Source organism: Procambarus clarkii, chromosome 3 (genome assembly GCF_040958095.1).
Source record: "Procambarus clarkii isolate CNS0578487 chromosome 3, FALCON_Pclarkii_2.0, whole genome shotgun sequence".
NCBI classification, from domain to species: domain Eukaryota; kingdom Metazoa; phylum Arthropoda; class Malacostraca; order Decapoda; family Cambaridae; genus Procambarus; species Procambarus clarkii.
The window spans coordinates 14,191,215-14,203,059 of record NC_091152.1 but is presented as its reverse complement, the minus strand read 5'-3'; positions in this window follow the sequence as shown (position 1 = coordinate 14,203,059).

Here is an 11,845-nt window from a genome sequence, read left to right as displayed (position 1 = left end):
TCAGAATACTTAAACTCTACACAATATAGGCAGGCATTTAACATGAACCAAAGAGTGGCAGATCAGTTTAGTGCTGACAAATGCCGGGTTGTGTCTACAGGACGGTAAGACAGGAAGGGATATAAGCTGGACAAAGCTGCCACTGACACTTAGGAACGTGTAAATACTTTGTCATTATTAATAAGAATCTTAAGCTATAAGAAATGCTGATATGTTAAAAACAAGGCAAATAGAATGCTGGTTTTTATAGGAAGTGGGGATTTATTTATATGATTTTTAGAAGAGTTAATAAAACATTTAATTTCATTCTTCAACTTCATCTTACCCTTTTAGAATAGACTTTTAGAATAGACTTTTAGAATAGACTTTTAGAATAGACTTTTAGAATAGACTTTTAGAATAGACATGTTTTCGCTTTAATCAGAGGATAAAATTAATCCCAGGAAGTACAAACCTCCCTAGTGTTGAGATATTAAAATATCTTAATTTTTGTTGTCAACAAAAGTAGAGAGAGAGGTGGACATGACTAATATATGGAAACGAAAGGAACGGCCAACAAAATAGAACACCACACAAATGAGATAAATTTAGTCTCGAAAAAGACTTTGTTTAAAACTGGTTTGAGAAAATGGTTGTAGACTTATTTGATGGAGAAACTAATATCGTAATATTACAGTCTTATCTGGATTAATTGTTACAAGTGTAGGGAAATAAATATTCGAGCGTGACTGGTAGAGAGGGGGGGGGGGGGGGAGAATGGAATGGAATTATCAGGGGAAAGTGCCAAGCCATTACGACTATATAGCACCGGGAAGGGGTCTGGATAAGGATTTGGGATGGGACAGGGGGGGAAGGAATGGTGCCCAACTACTTGGACGGTCGGGGATTGAACGCCGACCTGCATGAAGCGAGACCGTCGCTCTACCGTCCGTCCCAAGTTGGGGGGGGGGAGAGAAAGAGGAGCTATTTCGCCAATGTCAAGAGTCCTCCAATTGCCTTTATTCGTGAATGTTTTATTAAGATAGAACACTTAGTCTGTCACCTATCCTTTTGGGCAAACGCACAAGAAACACACAACTGCCCTATAGGCTCCCGGAAACAGCAATACCCTTGAGGTTATCTTGAGATGATTTCGCGGCTTTGGTGTCCCCGCGGCCCGGTCCTCGACCAGGCCTCCACCCCCAAGAAGCAGCCCGTGACAGCGGACCAACACCCAGGTACCTATTTTACTGCTAGGTAACAGGGGCATAGGGTGAAAGAAACTCTGCCCATTGTTTCTCGCCGGGGCCCGGGATCGAACCCTGGACCACAGGATCACAAGTCCAGTGTGCTGTCCGCTCGGCCGACCGGCTCCCATGAAACCCTCATCACGATTTAGATGTAGACATGGCAGACGACTAGGGAATAATTGCAAGGAAAAAAACCCCAGTTAGGCTGAGGCAAAGGGAAGAGAATGGGGTAAAATAAGGAGGAGGGGGGGGGGGAGTAGGCAGAAAAGTGAAGAGGGAGACACAAAATATGGCCTTTCGGAGCAGGTAAATAATGAGTCCAATTCAATTATGGCCAAAGTGTGTGTGTGTGGGGGGGGGGGGGGCGGGTCCCCGCACAAGGAGTAAGGTGGCCAGCGCTCTCCTCGGGGGGTTTGGCCACTTAATTAAATAATTCGATAAAGAAATGGCCACCGTCCTTCCCAGTCGTCTTGATGGCATTGCCACTGGTTGGAGACCCTGGGAGACACCACTGGTTGTTGACGCTGGGAGACACACCACTGGTCGTAGACACTGAAGGACACACCACTGGTCGTAAACGCTTGGAGAGACACCACTGGTTGCCATGGGACCTGAGACCTGGGACCTGGTTGTCAGTGCCAGTTTGGACGCGATACTGAACTCCAAATGACACAACCCAACAGGTCTGTAATAGCCTGTACGCCGGTCGAGTGAGACTTGAGAGAGGTGGTAACGAAGAGCTGTAACTCAACCCTCGGAGCAGAACAACTAGGTGAGTACACCTGGCACCTTATTGTTGTTGATACAGCCCGGGAACGCCCACGGCAAGCACCGCCCACGCCTAGCACCACCCACGCCTAGCACCACCCACGCCTAGCACCACCCACCACTACCACCTTACAAATGACTTCATTTGTAAATTTTTTCGGGTGGATGGAGGATAGGGGAAAGAGTAGAGTGGGGGGGGGGGAAGGGGAGGGAGGGGGTGAGGAGAAGGGGAGATGGGGTATGGGGAGGGAAAGGAGGAAGGGTTACCTTGTATAATATACTCGACAGCTCTACCTTAACTCTGTTCAAGCTTCTTTTTCCTTCACTACTTTCATATTTACACCTTCCCAGCCTCACCTTCCCAGCCTCACCTTCCCAGCCTCACCTTCCCCTCTCATCAACACCAAGCGACCATCTTTAACGCTACTCATCAAGCAGCTTTATCTCAGGCTCACCATTCATAATCACCACAAAACTCTGAACGAGATCATCCATAAAATTTCTTAAAGAGCGAGCAACAAGCGCCGTATACGCCTTGGGAGTAGTTCATCTTGAGCCTTAATTCTTAAGCATCCTGGGTCGTTAACTGCTGCTTGAACAAGCTTCCGGATGATTTATTACTTTAATTTTTTTAAACTTTTCGCACTATCAACATCCAATAGGCTATCTTGGTTATCTTGAAATGATTTCGGGGCTTTAGTGTCCCCGCGGCCCGGTCCTCGACCAGGCCTCCACCCCCAGGAAGCAGCCCGACACAGCTGACTAACACCCAGGTACCTATTTTACTGCTAGGTAACAGGGGCATAGGGTGAAAGAAACTCTGCCCATTGTTTCTCGCCGGCGCCTGGGATCGAACCCAGGACCACAGGATCACAAGTACAGCGTGCTGTCCGCTCGGCTGACCGGCTCCCTAGGTCGTTTAAGACAAAGCACCCTCGTTACCATGACTGGGAACGAGGGATGAGAATGGCCCTCAGATACAGACGATCACCTTACTGGCCTAAGAAAGAAGTGGATTACAGCACCTTGAGGAGGCGTGTGAGGCAAGGCTCGCTCCTCCACAACACCTTGAGGAGGCGTGTGAGGCAAGGCTCGCTGCTCCACAACACCTTGAGGAGGCGTGTGAGGCAAGGCTCACTGCTCCACAACAACAAACCCCATCACACATATCAGAGTATAAAAATTCACACAGGGTCTCGCGAACTGCCATAAAATCCTAATTTCATGACACGTTTTTTGCATATTCTTTTGCATGCACAGCCCTCAGACCGCCCGCCCGCCCCTCCGCCCCACCGACATTGTTCCTTCGGAATACTAATGGGCGTCTTGGCCAGCGTTTAATGGTGGCTGTCCCTCGCTCCTTCCCCTCTTTCCATTCCCCCTCCTTCCCATACTTTCACCTTGCCCATCTCTTCCCTTTCCATCCTCCCCTTTCCATCCTCCCCTTACATTATTCCTCTTCCTCCTACTCCCCTCTATCCATCCTCCTCCTTCTTGTTTTATCAACCATCGTCTTTCCATCCATCCATTCATTCTTCTACCTACAGCCCGATAGCGTCATGGAATGTAGCATCTTGAGGTTATCTTGAGATGATTTCGGGGCTTTAGTGTCCCCCGCGACCCGGTCCTCGACCAGGCCTCCACCCCCAGGAAGCAGCCCGTGACAGCTGACTAACACCCAGGTACCTATTTACTGCTAGGTAACAGGGGCATCAGGGTGAAACTCTGCCCATCGTTTCTCGCTAGGATCTGGGATCGAACCCAGGACCATAGGATCACAAGTCCAACGTGCTGTCCGCTCGGCCGACCGGCTCCCTCAAGGATTTGTGGATTTGTGCCCTTGTGGATTTGTTCACTAGAACTCGTCCACCGAAGGATGACAAAGTTAATTCCCACAAATTAGAAACATTCCACATGAAGAGAGTTTGAAAAACCTTAATTTACATTATCTAGAAAAGAGGGGAAATTAGTATGGTATTAAATACATGAAAACAAAATATCACAGGAAACAATAGATACAGATTGAAGTTCATATTTAGGAAAGACCTGGGTGAATACTGGCTTCAAAATTCGGGTTGTTGATTTGTGGAACTAAAGGCCAATAGACGTGGGATCATTGAATTGTTTCGAGCGTAGGTTTGACATGTATATGAATGAGTTCGGTGGGTGTAAATTGATGCTTCGTTTACACCAATAGGCCTTCTGTAGTATTCTTTATGCTTGTGTTCTATAATTACCTTTTCAATGGTATACATTAAAGTTGACCTTTTCACTGGTATCCATGACAGCTGACCCTCTCAAGGAAAGTTTACCGTCACGGGAAAACAAGGTCAATGTTATACATGAAAATTTACCCGCTAGACTGTATATGTATACATAAAGTCTACCCTCTCGAGGGAATACATAAAAAAAACGGTAAGAGAACGTCCAAACAGCAAGGCAGTTTTAGCCATTATCTTAAAAATAAAATAAAAACTCTAAAAATCTTCATAATTACCCGTAAGGCTACGATGGCCTTGTGGTGAATGTCGAACTTTTGACTGCTGAATGTGAAGTTAACACCTCAGGTAGGCACAAGGCGCTCTTGCCTCCCTCTGGCGCACTTGTAGCATTGTTTTTCAGTTCTCTCCCTGTACACGGTGTCGGGGTGTGTCAAATAAATTTGTTCCCCCTGAATGGGGAATATCATTAAAAAGAAAACACGGGAGGGGGGAGAGAGGGAGGAAGATTGCTACTCCTTAGCTCTACAGTTAGTGAGGTATTGGAGGGAGGTAGAGGGGGGGGGGGGGGGGGGGGGGGGGGAGGGAGAAGAGAGGGGGGGGGGGGGTAGTGAGGGAGAGACGAAAGCGGAAGGGAGGGAGAGAGCCACGAGTCCAGTGAAGTAACCCCAGGGGTTTATGCAAGCAGCCTGTGTAGGGTGGGAAGGAGTTCTAGTATTAGGACAAAGTGTCTCCAGCCACACCCTTCAGTCAAACCGAACTCGCCACACTTTTGCAGCTCGTCCTCTCAAACAAAGGACAAAGTCCATTCCATGCACCCGCCAAACCCCCCCTGTTTATGAATGAAAACAGTTTACACACGACTCACAACTGATGACGTCCGAACACTTCCGGAACAAGTGCTTCACTGACGACTTTTGTTCGAATCACAACGCTGTAAATGCTTCACCCACGTACTACAAATACAAATAATCGCCAACAGAACCTAAACACCTAACCTAACCAATTCCTAAATATGCACAATATGCTAAAATATATTAATATTAATTTATATTTAACACAATTCCTATTTTGAATGAACAGGATGTTAAAATTGTTGAATGCGTTCGTGGGGTCGACCGCTGGATGGAATGGACTTAGAGGACGGGTTGACCTCTTGAGTCAATCGAAACTCCTCAGTGAAGGAAGGAAGGATGCGTTATAATTACTACTTATCAAGATAGCTGTCAAGAGTAATAGATAACCTTATAATGACTCCCTACACACACACACTTGTTCAGTGACCACTTGATAAAGTCAGGACGAACCGGAACGTCACTTAACATTTCATGTTCGGTGTGTCTGTTGGGTTATTTGTTTTCAGCCAAGTTATTATGACTGCAATTATTAAATATTTAATAATAATATTTAATATTTAATAATAATATTTAATATAATAATATTTAAATATTATATAAATATATAAATATTAATTTAATATTTAATAATAATATTTAATATAATAATAATATTTAAATATTATTGTGACTATGCAATTGCAAAGAGGAATGAATCTATGCAACAGGAAGAGGTGGAGCATGTGCATCTCTTGCATGTACAAGAGATGCAGTTTTAAGAATTGAGAGCAAATCAACCATGAAAATAGTGTTCTTAAAGGGGAAAACGTAAGTTAAAGTCTCTTCAGGTACTTGGGTAAGGGGCACTTGGAGGAAAGGCATTCACGACACGATATAACAAAGGAAAATATAATTGACAGATAAACAAAACAGAAATTATTATTCTTACATATCCCATCTCACAAGGGATTCATATAGATTATCTTGAGATGATTTCGGGGCTTTAGTGTCCCCGCGGCCCGGTCCTCGACCAGGCCTCCACCCCCAGGAAGCAGCCCGTGACAGCTGACTAACGCCCAGGTACCTATTTTACTGCTAGGTAACAGGGGAATAGGGTGAAAGAAACTCTGCCCATTGTTTCTTGCCGGCGCCCGGGATCGTACTCGGGACCACAGGATCACAAGTCCAGCGTGCTGTCCGCTCAGCCGACCGGCTCCCGACCGGCTATATAATGCAACTTTATAAGAATTGCTTCAACAAAAGAATGTCTAAACTGGAAGTGGAAATGAGCATTTGCATGATCTAAGCTGCAGGAAATATTGTCAAGGTTCAGGCCCCGACACTTTTGGGAACTTAAAACTGTATTGTATACTGTATAATGCTCTACACAGAGCACTGTATAATGCTCTACACAGAGCATTATACAGTTCGCGTTAACTACAATACCTACGATGTAAAGTAAGAAAAATAAAGACAAGTGTGTCTTAGGTTTTATTGTTATTATTCTTATCATTATTTCTCATTTCAACAAGAAGCATTTACTTACAAACGCTCAAGTTGTTTATAAAATATGAAAAATAAAAAAGGCTGTAATAGAGGCGTATCAAATAAGTCTCCAGGTTCCTCCGAGTGTTCGTGCATCTTTGATGAGGAGGCTGCGAAATGGGAGGGAACGAGGAAGGAAGGGATGGGAAGGGAAGGATGGAAGGGGGGTGGTAGGAGTGTACCCTGAAGTGGGCCCACACGGCGATGGAATCCCCCCCGAAGTCTTTGATCCTGAATTACGATAATCTTCAAGTCCCGACCAACTTCCCTCGCAGGATCACCTCCAGAAATTGACAGGAGGAGGAGAGGAAATTTGGATGTCAGGTAGAGGATGGCATCTCTCGTGGTCCTTAACCCACATAATGGTTGGTAATCTGGCGGTCTTCGCCTCTATGACAGTAATGGTTGTGGTAGCACCTTCCTCACGACAATAATGGTAGGCTAAAGACCTGCGTATCTTACTAGCTCCAGACTCTGGTGTACTTGACCCCATCATCCATCTCTAGCGGTTGTCTCAGACCATCACTTACGTTACGTCATGCCAGGGTAGTCAACTACCCATCTCCCTTGACAAACTCCTCCAACTAACATCCATGGCTCCCTCCCACGACAAGCTTTCACCCCCGCTTTGCTCTCTCACATGCCGGACGCTCCTCCATTTCAGTTTCTTCCTTTCCCTGGATCCATTCCCTTCCACGTTTCTTCCCTTGCATCCTCGATTACCTCCCTCCCTTTCCATCCTGGCCCCTTTTCCTTCCCTGACTGCCTACACCCTCCCCCACCCAACACTACCTCAGTCAAGTCTTGCCCCCTCTGGCACCGCTGGAATTCCTTCTCCCAGTTTCCGCCAGGGTAAGGTATTCTGGCGTCCGCTCCACACACTGTGCTTCCAAGTTCCCCCACTCTTTAAGGACCTTCCATGTCCTCACTTCCTAAGTTTATAGTCGCTTAGAATGATCTGTTGGAGCCGCTTCAACTAGAATGGTTTACAGGAGCGATTTTTACTAGAATGATTTTGGAGGAGCGGTTTCTACTAGAATGATTTTGGAGGAGCGGTTTCTACTAGAATGATTTATAGTAGTTGTTTCTACTAGAATGATTTGCAACAAGGATATGCTGGAATGATTTCTGATCTGGTCTCTTGCGGACCCCTCCCTGGGTGACTTTGACTTTATATCTGTGTTACAGAGGCTATGGAAGTTTTGTGTAGCTAACTTACACAGTTTTAGGTAACATGAGAACTTCCCAAAGAAATATTGAGGCGGTTTAATTGTAAACATAGAAATATTCATATAGAGAGGTTTCTAGCGTTTTGAAAATTACAGATACGAACACATGTATAATAAGCCTGCGTTTATGAGTTCCAGCTCCTGGACCCCACCTTTTAACCGTCTAGTGACTGTTAGATGTATGTCTCAGTTCGAGAATGTAGTTTGTTTCCAGGACTTGCTCTGCTAGTGAGACTGACTGATCGCCTCCTCCCATCCTTGTGGGCTCCACTGCTGTACTGGCCGAAGTTGTTTCCCATCGCGATATTTACTAACTTTGTTTTACATGTCTATTTGCCAATGGTTTTTTTACCAAGCAGTTTAAGGGCGAGCCCAGTTCCCATCACGTTTATCACCTGGATATGACTCTTAAGATGAGCTTTGCGTAAAGCCACTCGTTCTAATTGCCACTTCGTAAAAAATGCAACTGTCTTAACTATCCAGAAACATTAACTCAAGACGGAATTGTCAGAGGAAAGCGCCAAGCCATTAAGACTATATAGAACTGGAAAGGGCCCAGGATAAGAATTTGGGATGGGACGGGGGAAAAGGAATGGTGCCCAACCACTTGGACGGTCGGGGATTGAACGCCGCCGACCTGCATGTTGCGAGACCGTCGCTCTACCGTCCAGCCCAAGTGGTTGGACCCAGTTGAGGCAGCTGCATATAAAACGTGAACAACACGCTGCTTTAAATTTGGCTAATGCGTCGCATTTTAAACGGATTGATCGATTCTGCTAAAAATTACAAGTCTGAGGTGAGAGTCCTGGTTGTTACAGTGCTCCCACAGCTACTTCCGGGGCCCACTCGTTACTGTGCCTCACTGTAAGAGCACTGTGAACACACTATCACAGTAGCGTCACATCTAGGAGAGACTGAGTGAAGTAAAAGACATTGAAATTGAAGTTATAGAGATTGAAATTGAAGTAAGGGACATTGAAGTTAGAGAGAGACAGACAGTTCAGACACACTGACTGACTGTCCCTTCTCAGGACTAATGGTGAGACTTGCTTATTTGTTACCCTGGAACGCAATCAGGCAATCGGTTAACAACCAGGTACCCAATTACTGCTGGGTGAACAGGGACGAGCAATTAAGGATTGGATCTCATTCAATCATCCCTGTCTAGGACTGGTACCCAGACCAAATCATTCATCCCGTCTATTTCTATTCCAAACAATTTCTCTCTCTCTCTCTCTCTCTCTCTCTCTCTCTCTCTCTCTCTCTCTGTCTCTGTCTCTGTCTCTGTCTCTCTCTCTCTCTCTCTCTCTCTGTCTCTCTCTGTCTCTCTCTCTCTCTCTCTCTCTCTCTCTCTCTCTCTCTCTCTCTCTCTCTCTCTCTCTCTCTCTCATTCTCTCTCTCATTTTCTCTCTCTCATTTTTCTCTCTCATTCTCTCTCATTCTCTCTCTCTCATTCTCTCTCATTCTCTCTCTCTCTCATTCTCTCTCTCTCTCATTCTCTCATTCTCTCTCTCTCTCTCTCTCTCTCTCTCTCTCTCTCTCTCTCTCTCTCTCTCTCTCTCTCTCTCTCTCTCTCTCTCTCTCTCTCTCTCTCATTCTCTCATTCTCTCTCTCATTCTCTCTCTCATTCTCTCTCTCATTCTCTCTCTCATTCTCTCTCTCATTCTCTCTCTCATTCTCTCTCTCATTCTCTCTCTCATTCTCTCTCTCATTCTCTCTCTCATTCTCTCTCTCATTCTCTCTCTCATTCTCTCTCTCATTCTCTCTCTCTCTCTCTCTCTCTCTGTCTCTGTCTCTGTCTCTGTCTCTGTCTCTCTCTCTCTCTCTCTCTCTCTCTCTGTCTCTCTCTCTCTCTCTCTCTCTCTCTCTCTCTCTCTCTCTCTCTCTCTCTCTCTCTCTCTCTCTCTTGGGCCGGGCGGTAGAGCGGCGGACTCGCTTCATGCAGGTCGGCGTTCAATCCCCGACCGTCCAAGTGGTTGGGCACCATTCTTTCCCAACCTCCCAAAACCTTAGCCTGACCCCCTTCCCAGTGCTATATAGCCGTAATGGCTTGGCGCGTTTCCCGGATAATTCCCTTCCCTTCTCCCTCTCTCTCCCTTCTCTCTCTCTCTCACCTTCTCTCCTTCCCCTCACTCTCTCCCTCCCTGCCTCCTAGACAGCACACACGAGGATGAGGGAACAAGTCTCAGGGAAAGAAGCAATACTAATGATCAGTCTCAAACTTGTGTATATTTAGCAAACTCCTCCACTCTCACTCTTAATGCCCGGCCTCTCCCTTCCTCCTCTCTCTCTCTCTCTTAATGCCCGGCCTCTCCCTTCCTCCTCTCTCTCTCACTCTTAATGCCCGGCCTCTCCCTTCCTCCTCTCTCTCTCACTCTTAATGCCCGGCCTCTCCCTTCCTCCTCTCTCTCTCTTAATGCCCGGCCTCTCCCTTCCTCCTCTCTCTCTCACTCTTAATGCCCGGCCTCTCCCTTCCTCCTCTCTCTCTCACTCTTAATGCCCGGCCTCTCCCTTCCTCCTCTCTCTCTCTCACTCTTAATGCCCGGCCTCTCCCTTCCTCCTCCCTCTCACTCTTCTCTCCTTTCCTCCCTCTCACTCTTCTCTCCTTTCCTCCCTCACTCGCTGAATCGTTTCCACTCCCTTATACTCTTTTTCGTTCACTGATTCGCTTTATCTTTACTAGCATCTCTCTTACTCCCTGGTTCACTATCTTCACTACTTCCATGCCCCCCCCCCACTCGCCGTTTGTCTATTACTATTTCCCCCTTGTTCCCTGATTATATTAGTCCCTTCTTATTTCTTTGTCTATTTTCAGCCGTCGTCTCTTGTCTGTTTAATCTATTTGCCTTTGCACTATTATTTCCCTCCTCTGTCACTTCTCCTCCTCTCTCTCCTATTGCATAATCTCTCTGCTCTCCCATCCATCTCTATATTTGCTTCACCTTATTCTTCCAAGAGCTTCGGGCTCCTGGTAGAATGTGTAGCAGCTTCGGGCTCCTGGTAGAATGTGTAGCAGCTTCGGGCTCCTGGTAGAATGTGTAGCAGCTTCGGGCTCCTGGTAGAATGTGTAGCAGCTTCGGGCTCCTGGTAGAATGTGTAGCAGCTTCGGGCTCCTGGTAGAATGTGTAGCAGCTTCGGGCTCCTGGTAGAATGTGTAGCAGCTTCGGGCTCTTGGTAGAATGTGTAGCAGCTTCGGGCTCTTGGTAGAATGTGTAGCAGCTTCGGGCTCCTGGTAGAATGTGTAGCAGCTTCGGGCTCCTGGTAGAATGTGTAGCAGCTTCGGGCTCTTGGTAGAATGTGTAGCAGCTTCGGGCTCTTGGTAGAATGTGTAGCAGCTTCGGGCTCCTGGTAGAATGTGTTAAATTATACTGGGAATTTAATATTAAGGGTTACTTAACCTGTTATTCTTCGTTCATATCTTACCCTTCATCTTTCTCACTCTTTATGTTGCTCTTTCTGCTCTCACCTTCTTTACTCCTCCATCTACCCTTCTCTCTCTCTCCCCCTCTCCTTCCTTCCTCCCTCCCTTCTTTCCCACCCCTCCAATTTCTTGCAGAATGGGCTGTATTGACAGATTTCCGATCTAATGATTCAAGATTCGGTAAACTTCCTTAAGGATTATGTGGGCCCGGGTTCCCTTAACGACCTAGATTAGCTGTGTCCAGCACTAATCGTGTAATTACACCAATGTGACCAAATTACTATCTAATCGCCCAATCACGTTCTCATTCCCTTTGAGCCGACCAATCCACGATTATCTACTAATACTTTCACTGCCCCACTTCAACCCATCCTCCTGAATTGATGGTTCTTATAGTAACTAATTGGTCGAATGTACCAATATGTAGCGATGGACTCGCAAAAGTTCACTTTAGTACTTTTAATTTTATAGTACCCGGAAATAAATTAAGCTAAAATCCAGATTTTAATATTCCTAGGCCTTGAATAGCACATGTAAGTGCAGGCGATGAGTCACAATAACGTGGCTAAAGTAAGTTGACCAGACCACACACTAGAAG